Source organism: Molossus molossus, unplaced genomic scaffold (assembly GCF_014108415.1).
Source record: "Molossus molossus isolate mMolMol1 unplaced genomic scaffold, mMolMol1.p scaffold_m16_p_12, whole genome shotgun sequence".
Lineage (NCBI taxonomy): Eukaryota > Metazoa > Chordata > Mammalia > Chiroptera > Molossidae > Molossus > Molossus molossus.
The window spans coordinates 20,804,822-20,823,874 of NW_023425347.1; the positions used below are offsets into that span (position 1 = coordinate 20,804,822).

Genomic DNA, 19,053 nt, shown 5'->3' on the forward strand with positions numbered 1-19,053 from the left:
TATAATGTGATAAAAATGGCACTTTACTTTTATGGTCTTTCTCCCCAAAAACCATAATCCTAGTCTAATCATGAGAAAAACACCAAATTCCAAAAGAGGCACATCTTATAATAGACAAGGACCAGGAGTCCTTGAAACTGTCAAATTCATCAATAACAAGAGAAGTTTGAGAAACGGTCTCAGCAAGAGGAGCCTAAGGAGACATGACAAGTAAATGTATGTAGTAATATCCTAGATGGCAACCTGAAACTGAAAAGGGACATCGGGTAAAAAACAACGGAAATATGAATGAACCTTGGACTTTAGTTAATAATAATGTATCAATACTGGCTCATTAATTATAATAAAAATACCATACTAACATAAAATGTTAATAATAGGGGAAGCTGTGAGGGATGGAGGCATATATAGAAAATGCCTGTACCATTTGCTCAGTTTTTAAGTCTAAACCTATCCAAAGAACTAAAGTCCATTAAGAGAAAAAAAAAATATCTATTATAAAGTCTAAAGTTCCCTTCAAAAAAATATATAATAGGTGTTAAATAGGCAGGAAATATAGGTCCAGTAAATATAAATATGCTAGTTTTCTCATCTTCATGAACTCAATAGAAATTATCAAATGTTAAAGAGTAAGAGAAGGCTTTGCATTCAAAAATATACTTCAAATCTTCACTCATCATATAGCAGCTGTGTGACATTAGCCAAGACCACCTCTGAAGCTCAGTTCCCTCACCTATGATTTGGGGCTAATACGTATGACTTCGTGGGTTTGTTGCAAAGGTTAAAGATATGTGCAAAAATCTGAGGATGTAATTGAATGATCAATTACTACTGGGACAGACCCAACATACTGTGTAAGCTTAACAAATGGTACAAATATTTAAATTCTTTGGAAATTCCTTAAGAATCTGGACTACTAATTATTTTCAATAATTCTAAATTTAGCAGTCCTAAAAGGATATTAAAGTTATAAAAACAGAAAGTCTTTGTGCTCACGTTGGCAGCACATACATGAAAGCGTTTCAGCTATCTTGTTAAATACACACTGCCTGGTTAACACTATTCCTGATTTCACCATTTCCTCCAATAGACTGAGGTGGTTTTGATTTTTGTGGGTTTTTTCCTCAAATATAAACTATGGTTTCATATATGTGGAAAATAAGGTTTTCAGCCCAAATTTTATTTTATGAATTTAGCCAACACATATGAACTAATAATAGGGCTGGACACCTACCAGAAGAAAACTGAGAAATTCTCACAGAATAACTGAGTACACTTGCCATAGATAATATGCTTATATTGAACAGAAGGAAGAAAAGATTCTAACAATGTATTCAAGTCAAAGAAGAGAGACGTGGCCAGTTTTCCACTAAGTCACTGATTAAGAGACTGTGCTATAACCTCTCAAAATCAGTTGAACACACACAGAAGTTAGGGGGATATTTAAAAGCTAAAGCAGAATATGAAGACTTGATTTTATTCAATCAAATGACTAGATAGCAAAAGCCAATGAGATAAATGATGAAGTGACTCCTAGATTATATTTTGGAATTGCAGGGCTTTGGAAGACCTAATCAGTCAACTATCTTTGGAACTCACTAGACAGTAACACGTTGTAATGAGGTTATAAGCACATTGAAAAATGGAGAAAATCAAGAAACTTTGGAATTGTTCAAAAAAGGAGGAATTCCCAGTCAAATTGGATATAGGAATTGTGCAAAATGATAACTAAAATCTATATTCATTGTATATCGCTGCAAGGTATTTGGTGAATCCTGGGGAATACAAGGGCTATGTGATGAAAATGGTTCCTCATCTTTAAGAGTTTTATACATGTGCAAGAGTGTGAGCCAGCCCTGGCCAGTTTGGCTCAGCGGTTAGAGCATCGGCCTGCAGTCCAGAGAGACCCGCGTTCAGTTCCTGCTAAGAGCACATACCTCGGTTGCAGTTTGTCCCCGGCCCTGGTTGGGTCATGTGGGTGGCAGCCACTTGATGTGTCCGTTTCACATTGATGTTTCTCTCTCTCTCTCTCTCTCTGTCTCTCTGTCTCTCTGTCTCTCTCCCCCCCCCCCCACTCTATCTGAACAAAAAAACGAAAAAATGTCCTCAGGTGAGGATAAAACAAAAAATAAGAGTGTGAGCCATATTTTAAGTTTCTAACGCTGACTTTGAAAAAAAAATCTGAAGATGTAATTGAATGATCAAGAACAAGCACTATGAGGTTAGCTCAGTTTTAAGATTAAACTGAAAGAACATATACTATCTGTGGAATGCAACTGACAAATACTATAACGTAAACTGAAATTTATAGTTACATAAAATGTCTGGCAGCACGGAAGTATATTTCCTCACATGAAACTAACAAATCTGAAACCAAGCACTAATTTTAGTAGTACAAGTCTAGAATCAAATAGGACATATGCCCTGACACCCTCGTTCTCAAAAATGCAGTCATGAATTTAATCAAAATGTTATCAATTTCCAGTATTAAGCCTTTTATACACTGTCAAAAATAGAATGAAGGTATATTTGTGTTCACTCCCCTACTTCCACCCATACATTTGGCTACGCTTAACCACTGCTTTTGATTGTATTATTCATGCAGCCTACACACAGACTGTTACTATGAGGCCCACTAGTGAAATCTGAACACCTCTACACTAACAAAACATTGCAATACCCACGCTACTCGGAGGCAGGCCTCTCCTAAAAATAAGTGCAGGAGAAAACATGGTAACACAACACGGAAGAATGAAAGGGCCAACATGATATCACTGTCTGAAACAACTGATTACTAAAAAGTACAGAGACACCAAATGTTAGCTCCAAATATTTTTTTCTCTTGAATCTGGAATAAACAGTCAAACATTTAACTTTTCTTTTAAAATGTCCGTATTTTCAGAACTCATGCAGAAATTACATAAGGGTCGAATGAGATCGTATCTGGGACTGCTTTAAAATTCTTTGGTGAAAACAGAAATGATAAAAGGAAAAAAAGAGATCAATCTTAATTATTGAATGTGTTGATAGGTACAGGGGAGGTGGTTCTTTGTGTGTGCGTTTGAACTTTTTCATAATAAACAACTGAAACATGAAAAAAAGAATACAAATGCATATAGGAATTTAGTGTGTGGTAAACTTGGCATTTCCAAGTAGAGAAGAAATGACTCAGTAAATGGTGGCAGGAGAACACGTCAGGCATGGGGGCAGGGGTGAAAAGCTGGATCCATACGTCACACATAACCCAAAATAAAATACACCTAGCTCGAAAATTTAAATGTAAGAAAATGAAAGCATTAAAGTAAAGCAGAAACAATGAATTTCAATCAGAAATTGAAACTAAGAGTAAGAGAAAAGAGATAAAGTCAAATGTATAAAAATAATTACTTTCTTCATGGCAAAATTAACCACAAACAACCAAGGGGGGCCAATCACAAAGGGCTATTTTCCCAAGTAGACAGTTCCTATGAATTAGTAAGCACCATCTAATAGAAAAGTGATAGAGGGATATGGACAGGTCACAGAAAAGGAAATAAAAATAGATCTTATGAGAATTACAAATTAAAAGATACAGAAATACCATTTTTCATTCATCAGATTAACAAAAATCAACAAAGGCTGACAATATAGTATGTTGGCAAGGCTCTGGGGAACCTAGCAAGCTCATATATTGCTGCTGGGAATATAAGTTACAATCTTTACGGAAAGCTATTTGGCAATATCTATCAAAATTATAAATGTATACACCTTTAACCTAGTAATTACACTGACAGGGCTTTATTCTACAAATATACTTATATATGTGCAAAATGAAACACACAAACATGGATGTGGATATCCCTGCAGCACTGTTGGTAACAGCAAAAGACTAGAAACAACAGGAATGTCTAGAATAAAGGGTCTGGTTAAATAAATTATCCTACATCCATACATCAGAACACAATACTACTTCAAAATAAGGAGATTTGTGATGAACTGCTGGAAAATGGTCACCAAATCATCTTGTTGTTCGCTTTTTAACACTGCTCATTGTACGATTCTTTTAATTTCCTGTATGCTTGAAACTTTTCACAATAAAATGTTAGGAGAGAAAGGTCCCAAATGATCATGATGATTATGCAGGTCTGGGAGCACTGCTGTAGGGAAAGTCTCCTTCAGAGGACTTTTGAAGGAGCAGTTGCCCTGGAAGCCTCCCCCGTACTCCCAAATAACATTGTTAAATGAAAAGGGTATAAAACCATGTGTATGTATGCTAGCTTTCATGTAGTAGCAGGAGGTAAAAAACAACATGTATGTGTGTGCATAATTGTGTATGTAAATTTATTCTTAATCCATATCCTCTTTATAGAGAGAAAAAGAAATTGTAACACTAGGTTTCTTCAGAAAGACTTAGCAGCTGAGGAAGATGGAAGGATACCCTTTGTTTCTTTTGCATTTTGTGCTATGTGAATAAATTATCCATTCAAAAAAATGTTTTTAATATTCTTAGCTTGATCCAAAAGCATGACAGTAATAGTAAATACCAGAGTCTTCGTTACACACACTATTCATTTTAAACTGCAATACGCAGCAAACGTATTATCCTGGGTCAAAGAAAAGCCTTCCCTGTCCAAAATATACTAATAAATTAGTCTCCTGAAACTGACACTAGGACTTGAAAATCATTTTATCTCTAATTTGTTCTCATTGAGTCAATTAGAACACCTCCTACATCCAGAGAGGTAGCAGGCACAATCAACTGTCTGTTATATTTATTCATCTAAACTATCAAGAAGCAATGCATAGTTTGCCTGCAATTTTTCTTTTCTTTTTTTTTTTTTTTATCCTCACCCGAGGACATTTTTCCATTTTTTGCACAGATAGAGTGGGAGGGAGAGAGAGGAAGAGAGAGAAACATCGACGTGAAAGAGGCACATCGAGTGGCTGCCACCCGCACGACCAACCAGGGCCGGGGACAAACTGCAACCGAGGTACGTGCCCTTAGCGGGAAACGAACCCGGGTCTCTCCGGACCGCAGGCCGATGCTCTAACCGCTGAGCCAAATCGGCCAGGGCTGCCTGCAATTTTTCTCTGCACTAAAGTAAGATGATGAAATGGTCACAACTAGAACAAAATTATTTTGGGGTCGATGTGAATTAATTCACTTTCTCTGGCCAGAAAAAATGTCAACAAAAGCAAAAAGCAATCAAGTGGCTAAAAGAAAGTTATTTATGGCAGAGAATTCTGGGGAAATTCCAGAGAAGCAGGAAAGATGATCCCATAAGTTACTAATTATAAAATAAAGAGGTGTACAAAATTAATATTATATACATATAAATTCAAAGATATATTAATAATATGAAAATATGGACTGCTGAATACAGTCTTCTTTAGGTATAGTTAATGCATACATGGATTTTTAAATATGCACTAAAATTAACTGCTACCATGTATATTTTAGTGTAACATAGTCAAGGGAATTCCAGAAAGTGAAGCAAAAAGACAAATAGCAAATATGAGAGAAAAGTTAAAAGGCATCGAGGACTAGTCCACAAAGCTACTGCATAAAACAGAAATAAAGGTATGGAAATAAATAAAGAAGAAAAAACTCCCTAGAACTAAGACATGAGCCTTCTGACTGATAAGCCACAGAGTGCTAAGCACGAAAACCAAAAAATCATGCACACATGGAAATAATTATTTTCTGATAGTTCAAACTAAGGCTAAAGCTAAGATTTTCTAAAAAGGAAAATAAGAAAAACTACCTACAAACAGGAAAAAACCAGACTGACATCAGACCTCTTATCTATTAGATTTCATTCTAAAAAGAAAGAATGCCTCAAAGATCTGGGAATCTTATTTTTAATCTAAAAATATACCCATTCAACAAGTATGAAACATTTTCAATCACACACGAGCAGAGATCCTAAACTGCAAACTTTTCCTGACAAAATTATTCAAGACAGATTCTAAGCCAATGTTGAATGTTGTTGCCATATTTCCCTACCATTTATATTAATTTTTGTTTTCGTCATCTGGATAAGATTAACTCACAGAACGGAGACATTTTTAAAAAGAAGGAAAGAGAGGGGAAGGGGAAGCCTGCCCTGAATATTGCTCACTGGTCCTATAATGAGTCAGGGCAAAAAGGGTGGGTGAAGGGAAAACCAGACCAAAACACAACCAGATAATTTCAAAGTCAAAACTATTGTTCCAAGAGCCCAGATGGAGACAGAAAAAGAGCGATGGCACCCACGCTCACCACCACACACACGTAGGGGGCCGGGCTGAACTAGCCGGTGTCCCCACCTCCACCAGCAAGTCGGCTGTAATCCCCCCAAACAGGCAATGCAAAACTTGATTTCACAAAGCAGATAAAGCCACTGCCATGAAAAATAATCATTTATAAATGTTTAATAATTGTAAGATTGATTTTACGAGCACAAAATTGTCCCAAATTCAAGTCTATAATGAATCATTCTTGGTAAGGTTTTTTTTTTCCTCACTTTGAAAACACTGTTTCCAAATTTCATGCTAGCTGCAATCACAAACCACACATACCAATAGTTTGATAGCACTAAAAACAAAGCATATCATACAAATGCTTTTAAATAACTTAATTATGTATTATTTATTTTTCATAACACATTACCCTTGCTTAGAGCAGATAAAGACGCTAAACATGCATTTCATGTTCTTTCCTGATCTGGTTTCCCAAGGTAGCACTAGCTCCAGTTGTTTGACTAAACCAGTTGTTAAGTACTTGACCACAGGCAACTTCAGACACATTCTCATTTACTCCATGCCCACAAACTAAAAAATAACTGGCTTCCTCTCTACTGGTTTCAATCATAATTGTAACAGATGGTGCTGTTAAATGAGGAAGGTATGTTACTGAATATAACTAATTACTACCCATATGCCCGCAACAAAATAGTGTTCATGTCAAGGATATAACATGCTGGATTGTATTTACTTGTTTGTTTTTGGATAGAGGAGAACATAATACTATGCAGTTACATAAACTGATACTAACTTGGTACCAGTAGGAGTAGGTCCTCATCTCTTTAAATTTTTTATTTCCTAAAGTATACAAAGTATAGCAAAGAAAACAAAAGTACACAAAGTGCCAATTTCACTCTCAGAATCAAACAATGAGAGTTACTTTTATTGGATCAAGATCTTTCTCAACTCTGGCCACAGGCTTTAGACATATGATGGACGCTAAACTTCTTTCCTCAGTAAACTTCTATGTCCAAATGGTGATAGTGTGGAATCAACTACTATACATATGTTAATTTACTTCAGGAACAACAGAACATACTCAGATTTAAAGTACTATGAGCTATTTCAATATACCATTACTTAACACTCTTGAGAGGGGAAGGGAGAAGAAACACCAAAGTGAGAGTGAAACACTGATCAGCTGCCTCCTGCACGCCCCCAACTAGGTGTTGAACCCAAAACTTGGGCATGTGCCCTGACATGAAATCGAATCGGCAACTTTTTGGTGCATGGGAGCATGCCCAACCAACTGAGCCACACCAGCCAGGCCTTAACATTGTCAATAACGCAACAGGCTTAAACAAAAAACATACATATAGGCATTGAATGTGTTCAACTGTACCATATTCTTACAACCACCTCCTCCCAGGATAAGGGGACAAAATATCTATAGTCAACGTCCCCTTTCCTAATAATTCTGCTTTTGTAGTGTTATTTAAATAGTGCTTTGGGATCAGACGATTTTATTTGGGAAAGGGATTCTCTGAATCTTTCTTCTATAACACTAACAATATGACTCCAAGTGTCATCTGCTATATAAATATGATAGTCTATGCCTCATTTAATAAGAATGCATAATTAACTAATTAAAATATACATTTAAAAATATGTAACAATAGTATTAAAAACACGTATAGCCATTTCAACAAAATTAGTGTGGGCATTCCAACAAAAATTGTTAGTCAGAATAATAGGGAAAATATAAAACCTACGTTGGACAGGCTACTCAGTATACACTTCCTTTTTTCTGTTAATGTGGTGACCACAAGAAACTGATCACCTAAGAACCACTTTCAGTCCTTCAGTTTTTCCTCTTCACCCAAGAAAAGAAATCTTTGTCTATTACTTTTAGAAAAAGCAACTATAAAAGCACAACCAATGTGTGCGATGAGATATAAAGAATATTCGTCTATATACAATTCCTGCTTACCTGCTAGCAGTGACCCCTACAAGCCTCAAAAATCTTCATCTTTATTTTTATTTTAAATTTTTATTTATTGATTTGAGAAAGAGAAGAAGGGAGAGAGAGAGAAACACCAATTTGTTGTTCCACCTACCCATGCATTCACTGGTTGCTTCCTGTATGTGCCCTGACTATGCATCGAACCTCCAACTTTGGCGCATCAGGACGATGCTCCAAACAACTGAGCTATCCAGCCAGAGCCTCAAAATCTTCATCTTTAAAATGAGATGGACACCCCTGGCCGTTTTGGCTCAGTGGTTAGAGCGTCAGCCTGAGGTCCAGAGAGACCCGGGTTCGGTTCCTGCTAAGGGCACGTACCTCAGTTACAGTTTGTCCCCGGCCCGGTTGCGTCGTGCGGGTGGCAACCACTCAATGTGTCCCTTTCAGGTCAATGTTTCTCTCCCTCTCTCTTTTTCCCTCTCACTCTATCTGAACAAAAAAATGTCCTCAGGTGAGGATAAAAAAATAAAATAAAAATAAAAAATAAAATGAGATGGACAGCCCTGGCCAGTCTGGCTCAGCGGTTAGAGTGTTGGCCCATGGATTGGAGAGTCCCGGGTTCGGTTTCCACTAAGGGCATATACCTCGGTTGCAGTTTGTCCCCAGCCCTGGTTGGGGTCATGTGGGTGGCAACCACTCAACATGTCTCTCACATCAATGTTTCTCTCTCTCACTTCCTTCCTCTCTCCCTCCCGCTCTATCTGACGATAAATGCAAAAATGTCCTTGGGTGAGGATAAAAAATAATAAAAATAAAATAAAATAAAATGAGATGGACACCATATACTTCACAGGATTTGTCAAGAGGACAAGGTGAGATAAAATATGTTAAGCACCGGGCACAGAGTAAGGCTAAAAAAAGCCAAATAAGTAAAGCCTCATGTCATGAAGTACACACAGTCAGAACACCCTTCAAACAGTGGGAGACACACAGATTTGGAATTTTCACCCTGACCTGAAATAGATTCTGTGGAAAGTATCATGAAAGTTAGCTTTCTTTCCCCTTTCATATCCAACTTTTCTGTAGCATTTTAGGTGCAGCCTGATAAATTTTCTGACATAGACTAAGCAGATATCAAATCAATAAATCACAAACACAGACATTTATCCATAAGACAAGACCTAAGGAATATTGTGCTTCAAGAGCTCCTCTTTCCAATCCTCACTTTTGTAACCCTGCATTTATTTACAAACGATTCTTTGGTGCTCAGATAAACTCTCCTCTCAGACTTCCCTATTACCTTCTTGAAATTCTACACATTCATCTTCTGTGTGTATGCAAACCTGCAGAGGCAATCTGGTCGATCTGAACTGCTTCCTATGTTCTACAATTTATAAAGAAAAAATCTGGAGGGACACAAATCTTGAAAACAAAATATCTTGCCAGGATTAAGAAGTAGTTATAAATGATTAAAAATAGGCTCCCATTATACAGAAAGGTTTTCTTTTAACTTTCTAAATAATCAATATGTTTTTTTCTGTTTAATCTTAGCCTATTAAATGTTACATGAATATGTGCTCTCAAACACTATACTAAAAGCTCCCATCTGAAACAACCAAAAAAAGTGCAAAATATACAGAACCACCGTTTTCAAGACACTGAACATCACACAATGAAGAACCCGAGAGAGGATGAGGTGGCCATACAACTGCCCCGGCTTACTGCCTTGAACAGAGTTTCTAGTCTGTACTGTAAGGTGACCAACGGTCCAGAGCAGTCCGCATTGAGAAGATGAGCGTTAATATTTTGGGGAAACCAAGGCCAACTCCAGTGTGCAGGACAGTCCAGGAGAGAAGAGAGCTGCAGAGGCCTTCTTCTAACCTTCAGCTGAGCACTGATCAGTGCGAACATGTGAGGAGATCGCCAAAAGTCAGGGCAGAATGACCTCAAAGAATGGAGGTCAAGTGCCCAGAGCTATTGAGGAATGGGAAAGCCTGCTCTCTCCAGCCAGATGGGAGAACGTCACGATTCATGGAACACGGGGTAGATGACACAACAGGGTCTTGCTCAGTAGCAGCCCTTGATTAAGCCTGGCTCTACCATGCCCAAAAGGATCAAACTGCTTCCAAGTAATTTAACTGCATCCCAGCACAATGCTCAAGAATATTTCTAGTAATACAAAAATATCTAGCATCTGACAAGGTAAAATTTACATCTAGCATCCAATCAAAAATTACCAAGCATGCAAAAACTAAGAAAAATACAATCCCTAGTGAGGAGAAAAATCAGTAAATCAAAACTGACACATATATTAGAATTAGCAGAGAAACACATTAAAAAGTTATTATTGCCCTGGCCGGTTTTGCTCAGCGGTTAGAGCATTGGCCTGCGGTCTGGAGAGACCCAGGTTCGGTTCCCGCTAAGGGCACGTACCTCGGTTGCAGTTTGTCCCTGGCCCTGGTTGGTCGTGCGGGTGGCAGCCACTTTATGTGTCTCTTTCATGTCGATGTTTCTCTCTCTCTTTTCCTCTCTCTCCCTCCCACTCTATCTGAACAAAAAATGGAAAAATGTCCTTGGATGAGGATAAAAAAAAAAGTTATTATTATAACTATATTGAATATGTTCAAAAAATTAAGCATAGACCTGAAAGTTGTTTTTTTTAAGACTCACACTGAAGCTCTAAAAACTAAATTATCTCAGCTGCTCTGGGTTCTTTGCCTGGCAGAGTGACCCAAACTTTTATTCTTAAAATATTTGAGTCTAATCATTCTGTTCGTTTTGGGGCTGATGTAGTTTTCCATTAACCCTTACTATTGGGAACGGAAGTACTAAGAAGTACCCCAGAAAATGCTGTTTCTAATTCTGTCTCCGTGACTCCATTACATAAACAGTAACCCAATTTCCCCTTGGTAATCAGACTCAATCACTCCAGCAAGTAAGTCAGCCTTTTTTTTTTTTTTTGGCCTGCTGCTTGAGTGGCATAAGGACCCCAAAATAGCCAAGTGGCAGCCTCATCTTCTAATTCAATGGGGCCATTATTGTGATGATCCCTAGTCAGAAACATTTTTCCATTGAGAACTAAGATCTCCAAACCAACAGAGCTCAGTATTCCCAGGACAGGTAGCAAAAGTTCTGCAAGTGGGCCCTGGCCGGTTTGGCTCAGCAGTTAGAGCGTCGGCCCACAGACTGGAGAGTCCCAGGTTCGGTTCCCGCTAAGGGCATGTACCTCGGTTGCAGTTTGTCACTGGTCCCGGCTGGGGTTGTGTGGGTGGCCACCAGTCCATGTGTCTCTCTCACATCAATGTTTCTCTCTCTCTCTTCCACCATCTCTCCCTCCCGCTCTATCTGAAGATACATGCAAAAATGTCCTCAGGTGAGAATAAAAAAAAAAAAAGTTCTGCAAGTGGGTTACTAGATAAAATAGTAAGAAAAACACTCTCACTTCCAGGTGGATTATTATTAGATATAATAGTGAGAAAAGCCACTTTCGATGCCTGACTCCCAGAACCATGAACTCTGACTATGGGAAAGACAGCATCATCTAATGTAAAGTATATGCTGCATCCTGTAGAACAAGACCCCGCCCTGTCATGGTATTATCTCTCAACTGGTGTTGTAATAGAGCATTCAGTAAGCCAGTCCACCTTTCAACTAGGCCAGTTCACTTTCAGATAATGAATTATGTGGCAAGACCAGTTAATTCCAATGAGACAATTCTACAGCTTCTTTGTGGTACAATGAATTCCCTGATCAAAAGCAATACATACAGAATGCCATTAACAGTGGATAAGGTATTCTGTGAATCCACATATGGTGGTGCTGACAGAAGCATTATAGGTGGAGAAAGCAAATTCATATTCAGACTCTTTGGCTATTCCAGTGAGGATAAATCTGCGCCCTGGCCATGATGGAAGAGGCCCAATGTAATCAACCACCAGCAGAAGGATGGCTGGCTCCACTGGAGAATGGTGCTGTCAGGGACTCCAAGTTGGACTGTGTTGTTGGCAGATCAGGTACTCAGTAATTAGCTGGGTCCAGCTCATTAAGAGAAAGTCCACCTTGGCCGGTGTGGCTCAGTTGGTGGGGCATTTTCCTATGCACTGAAGGGTTGCCAGTTCAATTCCTTGTTAGGGCACATGCCCAGGTTGTAGGCTTGCTCCCCAGTCAGGGGTGCACAAGAGGCAGCCAATCAATGTTTTGCTCTCATGTAAATGTTTCTCTCTCTCTCTCCCTCTCCCATCCTCTCTCTAAAAATAAATTTAAAATCTTTTTGTTTTTAAAAAAGGAAAGTCCATATTGTTGACCCAGGAACCCTCCAGCCTTGTCAACACAGCCACTTTTTCATGGGCCCAGTGAGCAAACTCTAGGGTAGCTGGTCACAGGGAACTGCCAGTAAGCCATAAGTATGGATCAAAGCAAAGGAAGCAATGGAACAGCAGTTGGCATCAAAAGCACCTGCTTGTAGCCTCCAGTCCTGCCCAAGTTTGGTCTCTTACCTACGTATACTATTCGCTTCTGATAACAAATTGCTGCTGTTCACTCTCAGTCTACAGCAAAATGGGCCAGACAACACCCAATTCATGACTGGAAGCTCAGGCCACGTGGTCACCTGGTATCTCATCACTAGGTGTTTAGTCTCTAGCAAGACCCAATACGAGCCAGCAGCTGTTTCTCAAAAGAATAATCATTATCTGCCAAGAGGGCACAGGTTTGCTCCCAAATCCTTGAGGTCTGCCCTGTGCTTCTCTTATTAGTGCCTGCCAAGGGCAAGTAACAGGGAGAAAAAGGAAATGTATGGGTGGGAGAAAAAAAATCATAGAACACCTTTGCTCACAATGTCCTCCTTGTTTCTAACCACAGTGGAAACAAGTGGATACCACCCCCTAAATCTACACCCCTGAGACTTAATCGGTACAACATGACTATAGTCCCCATCACTAAAGGAGACCCAAAGATTACCAGAGAGGGGGTTTTTGCCTTGAGAAACTGGATGTTCAGATTAGAAAAGAACACAGTAACAATGGTTGCATGGCATCAGAGGCCAAGATGAGTGAGAAGAACAAAGCGCCCGCCGATCTCGATCCAGCCAGGCCACTGATGCCCCAGGACAATGACAGAGCACGCAGGTGCGGCTGCTGGCTCGACCAGTCATCTCCGAGGAAGCATGGAGAAAAGACACATGAAAAGACACGAGGTAGGCCAGGATTCCGATTTTCCAGGCTAAGGTAAATTGGGCAACTTCTCCATTTACCAGCAATCCTCAGAAGACTCTAATTTTAAGATTTTAAAAATGGTTTAAAACCACTTCAGAAAGAAATCACTCACCAGTGGGGCAAAGCCTGAAATCCTGAGGACCAAATACTGGCAAGCTACCCTCATTCCTCCCTTGCTAAGGGTTGGTAGACCTTCCTGAATAAACTACCACATGAAGGAGTCTACCCTCTTGGAAGCTGTAGTGAGATCCAATTAACTAACTTTCATATTATAATGAAAAAGAAAAAAAATTTTAGAGGAAAAAAAAGAGTTAAAATCCAGTGGTCACTGGAAGCTGGAGCTGGAGGAAGCTCTGGACTGTTCAAAGGCTTTCCCTTACGTGCTGGCTGACACAGGGGAGGCAGAGGGGATATGATCCTGCACAGCTGTACTCCCCCACTCAGGAGGTAGCTATCTTTAGCAAACTACTTTATCTTTTTAAGGTTTAGTGTTTGTATTCACAAATAGTATAATAATGCTACCTGCCTCGTAAATGTCTTTTGAGGACTACATGTAAGTACATGAAAAGCTCTCTGCACAGCACCTCTTACATAGCAAGCCCTCAATGTTACAGTTAACTGTTAACTGTCAGCAGACGGTCTTGAGCAGAACCGTGAAATAAACGTTTCCATTATGTCTTCCTACCTCCTTTCCCAATCATATGTAACCGTCTGGTAACCCAATAGTAATTCTGAACAATCGATAAACATGGAAGGAGAAGAGTGAAAAGGTACCGGGCTAAATAAATAAAATCTGGATTCCAGACTACCACTAACTAGTTCGGTAACTTGGATAAGCCGACCGATTCTCAATGGGCCTCAGTTTCTCAGCTGTAAGACACATTGGAGTTCAATGCTGCCTTGTATTCTCTCCTCCATTACGATTCTACAATGCAATAACTTTATATTAATTTTTCAAAGTTTTGTGTTAATTAGTATACCTATGCTAGATCTTCCCAAATTTTCGCTTATATTGTCGTCGTCTCCTTCTTCTCCGTGTCAACTACCAGCTCGCGAGTACAGGGGAGCTTTGAGAGTGCTGCTGTCCTCTTCTCCAGGGACAAATTTAAATCAATCCTCAGGGTTTTTCCTTCCAGTCATTAAACTCAAAACTTTACTCACCAGTTAACATTCTCCCCCCAAAATCCTTCTGTTGAAACTTAATAAAAACTAAAAAAACAAACAAACAAAAAAAAACAAACTTGTTTTCCTCAAATATTAACTTATCTAAAAGAAAAAGAAAAATTATTATGCGCTTCTTTAGATGGACCCCAAGGAGTGCAATCCCCAAGTGATCAATGAGATTGGATTAACTCAAAATTAAACAAGTTGCCACCATTTGCACTTAATTATGTGTTTCTGCTCTTTCTCAGAGGCACTGAGTCTTTTATAATCATGTACAAAGCATTCATCAATAACACTGATTTTCTCAGTAATCTGACCTAAGTGTGGGCCACAGGGAGCGCAAGGCAGGAAAAAGACTAAAGATTTACCAATGCCATCAAGGAACATTGCCAGTTCCCTCAGGGGATCCGGGATCAATCTGACTAAGAACATGACTGTTTATGATTCAGCACACCACAGAATTGGGAAACAAATAACATGCCAAGTTTCAAAGGGGCGTGTCTCCCTTTATACAGTACAATATGCATCCTGATCTGATATTGTACATAAAGTGAATTTTACAAACCTAATACTTTAAATACACTAAGGGTGCTTGCTAGCTAGAAATAATTTATAAATACTATTACAGAAAGCATTAAGTCGTGTTATATGTTATACACACACAGACACACACATATATTCAGGACTTTTTTGTACTTCATTAGATTTGCTTCAGGCAATCAAAACTTTATAAATAAAAGTAAATATCTTGAGTATTATTTAATTACCATCTTATTAAAAACTTATTTTCAAAAACACAGAGGCTAGTCATGTTAAAAGGGAAAAAAATGAATAGAAACTGTATTACTTGAGCATTGATATCTGGTCAATCAGCACCTTGGAAGTGGTATCATCCTGAGGTTCTAAAAAGACTAGAGTTCAATGAAAATGACAGAACCAAACTGTTCAAATACAGAGGCCTATTCAATGGCCTAACATACTTACAAACATCTACAGTAGGTTTAACCACAGATGGAAAAGGTAAAATAAGAGGTGTAATTTTCCTCTGCCTTTGCAAATCCGAGGTAATCTGTTCTAAGAAGTAATGGACCTTTGTAAGTAGCCAGGAACTTCATCTGAAAAGGGGATTTATATCAGTTTACTGCCCCCAGTAAATCATTACACATGCATACATCCACACAATCTTTAATTGAAAAGAGTCACCTTCTCCAAAAACACATTAAAAATACCAGATGACGCCATGGCCAGTTTGGCTCAGCAGTTAGAGCATCAGCCTGCGGACCTGAGAGTCCCGGGTTCAGTTCCCGCTAAGGGCACGTACCTCGGTTGCAGTTTGTCCCCGGCCCTGGTTGGGGTCGTGTGGGTGGTAACCAGTCGATGTGTCTCTCTCACATCAATGTTTCTCTCTCTCTTCCTCCCTCTCTCCCTCCCATTCTATCTGAAGATAAATGCAAAAATGTCCTCGAGTGAGGATAAAACAAATAAAAATAAAAAAATACCAGATGATTGGGAAGTTGTCAGTGCCAGATGTGAAGCAAGAGCCAACAACAAGTGAATTAAATTAGTGTAAATTCTTTTCAAAACTTTATAGTTTTATAACAAATCACAAGCCACAGTCCCCTCCTGAATGATCTCCCTTCCAAAAAAGAGGTTCAGAAGAAGGGGATTTGATGCAGCAAAGCTGCTAGGATTTGAAGCATGCCACCCAGCATTTCCAGGAGGAACAGGTACACCGTCAGACATGTTCTGACATTCTGACTGCTATCACAGCCAGTTTCTAAAAGAGACTATCAGTATGTTTTTCATCTGACAGGCAGAGTCGCACATGCTACATAAGGAGTTAACATTTTGCTCACTATACATACTTTGAGCTATCAAGAAGACCAATTTCATGCAAATGTTCATCAACTGTAAATGGAGTTGGCTTAATAATCATAGGTCTAGATTCAATATGCAAATTAGACTTAAATCCCTAAGACAGAGTTACCCTGAGAACGTTGCCTGCCACAGCACCTTTCTATTTGGTACACATTATAATCTTCCATATCCACAGCATTTGAACTCTTAACAATATACACAGCCAAATGAGCCATATCATTATGCAAATTTTACCAAAAACTCCTTTGAGAAACACAAATAAAAAACACAGGTGGTAATATTTGTAGAAAGCACCCAGTGTTTGCATGAGTGAATAAGTTTGCATAGGATGGGTCAAACAGAAACTGTTCCAGAAAGGGCAGGCCTCCTCCAGGAACTTCTGTTCTGAAGACTCAGCAAACGTACACTCAGCCTGAACTGCCAGGGGAGAGGGGGGGCACATCACTGAGTGAAGTGGTTACCAACTAAACAATACTGTGACTTTGTTCTTTCCAAGTTGTTATCTAACATCTAAGATATATTATCTATGTTATTTGTATCTCTGGATTTCTACTTTTTTAAATGGGGTAAGGGAAAGAAAAACAAAGATTTGTGTGTTTTTTTAATTAGTTTTGTTACAAATGTTTCTCCTTTCCCCCCCTAGACACCCTCCCACCAACTCCCCGCCCCCTAGCATTGTTGTCTATGTCCATTGGTTATGCTTATATGCATAAGTTCTTTGGTTTATCTCCACACACACACACACCCTGCTCGCCTAAACTATGGAAGGATATACAAGAAACTTATATATATATATGTGTATATATATATACACACACACACATATATATATATATATATATTTTTTTTTTAACCTGGAGAGGCTATGAGAACTGAGGAAATAAGGAATTCAAATAGGAACAAACTTTTGCCTGTAAATCTTTATCTTAAACCACGTATAGATATAACCCATTCTAAAGATTAAATTAATAAAAATGTACATAAAATAATGTGACAGTATACCACAGTAGCAGAAAATACTTTTATTAACTGTAGAAGTAAAAGATGGAACTTTAACATTCCGAGAGACTGCAATTAAATTTAGGTAGACTAAAAAGCATTAAAGATATTTTATAATTATAGTTTTATAATTAAAAAACTCAGTAAGTTCTCTTGTTGTAGACAAAACTCCCAGAGAATAGAAGTAGAAATGCCAATGTTTAAATCTATGAAAAACAAATGTCCCCCTTCATCTCCCTGAGGCTGAAATCTTATAGCATGTAGTAAATATATTTTAATTACTTTATTCTCAGTGCTAAAAACTAATTAATTATTAAGAGTTGATAACATTGGCTATTTTAAATGCTTAATTTGATTCTAGTTTCATATGTATATTTTAATGAACATAACACATTTCTCAGTAGGCTGCCATTTATGAATTTAAAACGTGTCTAAGCTCATGACAGGTCACGTCATTAGCTTCAGCGAGATCTAGCAGACACGCAGCACATGCCAGACTGAATGTGAAGGTTCAGATGTATTCTCTTCAAAAATGGCGGTAACCTATTCTCCATAGTCATCACTATGCAGCCCTCAAAGTCAGGATTAAGCTCAGTAAGGGGAGGTTTCAGTTTAGAAACAATTCTGCCTTCTGGGGAAAAGAAAATCAGTATGTGACATTAGCAAAAGTAAACTCTGACACAAAACTAGCCCACACCAAACCCTCCCAAGATCCCAAAGTATTCCAATGTGTTTCATAATTATTACAGATAAGGAAATGCACTTCATTCTCCTAACAGTGTCTCTGAAACTCGAATCCTTTCTGCCTTTGCAGCCTGCTGTGGCCCCCAGGCCATCACTCTCAAATAAAGGACAGCGGCACGGGGACTGCACCATAACTCCAGCCACCGCGAACAACTCGCAGCAGATATTCATGGACAGACAGGAGGTAAAGGAGGGAGAAAATGTCATCTCAGCACTCAAATCCATTTTTTACCCTCAATGGTGAAAACTTAATGACCCCACCATGTTTCTCTCACAGCCTGCAATTAAGAGACATTTATTTCAGTTGTGCCTAAAAGCTCTGAATTCCAAGAGTTCCTCCTTTCAGAAACTCTCTAGATATCTATTTAGCAGTATACAGTTAAATATTACAATAGATAAGGGAAAAACATAGGTATCAGGAGATATTCAAGAAAAAATATGAAAACCACAACAACAATGAAAAAAATTATGGTGCCCTACTCAGCCCTAGCAGATCGTTGACATTTCCCACCTCCAATCCTGACAGCTTCATTAGGTACAACATGATGTAACCTTCATTTTACAGATGAAAACTCAGATGCAAGGTAAAGTAAGTTGGGAGAGTCCCACAACTATTAAATGACAAAGCAAGAAGAATTCAAACACAAACCTAGCCTTCGATACCAATAAGAACAACAATATACTGATAGTAGAAGTAGAAGCGGCCTACTACAATTATATTGAGTGTTTCTTCTCAAAACACTTCTAAGCACTTCTAAATGCCTTAAATGTTTTAAATTCATTATTCATAACAAACATGCAGAAGTGGTATTGTTAGCCTATTTTACAGATGGGAAAACTGCGTACAGAAGTTAAACAACTTACTCAAGGTCACACAGCAAGTAAGTG

General features: G+C 38.6%; 1 protein-coding gene across 1 annotated transcript in view; it reads right to left on the minus strand.

Moving 5' to 3' along the window:
- The window catches only part of CDKAL1 (CDK5 regulatory subunit associated protein 1 like 1), a 621,394-nt gene that overhangs the window by 545,725 nt on the left and 56,616 nt on the right, over positions 1–19,053 (minus strand). The window lies entirely within an intron of this gene.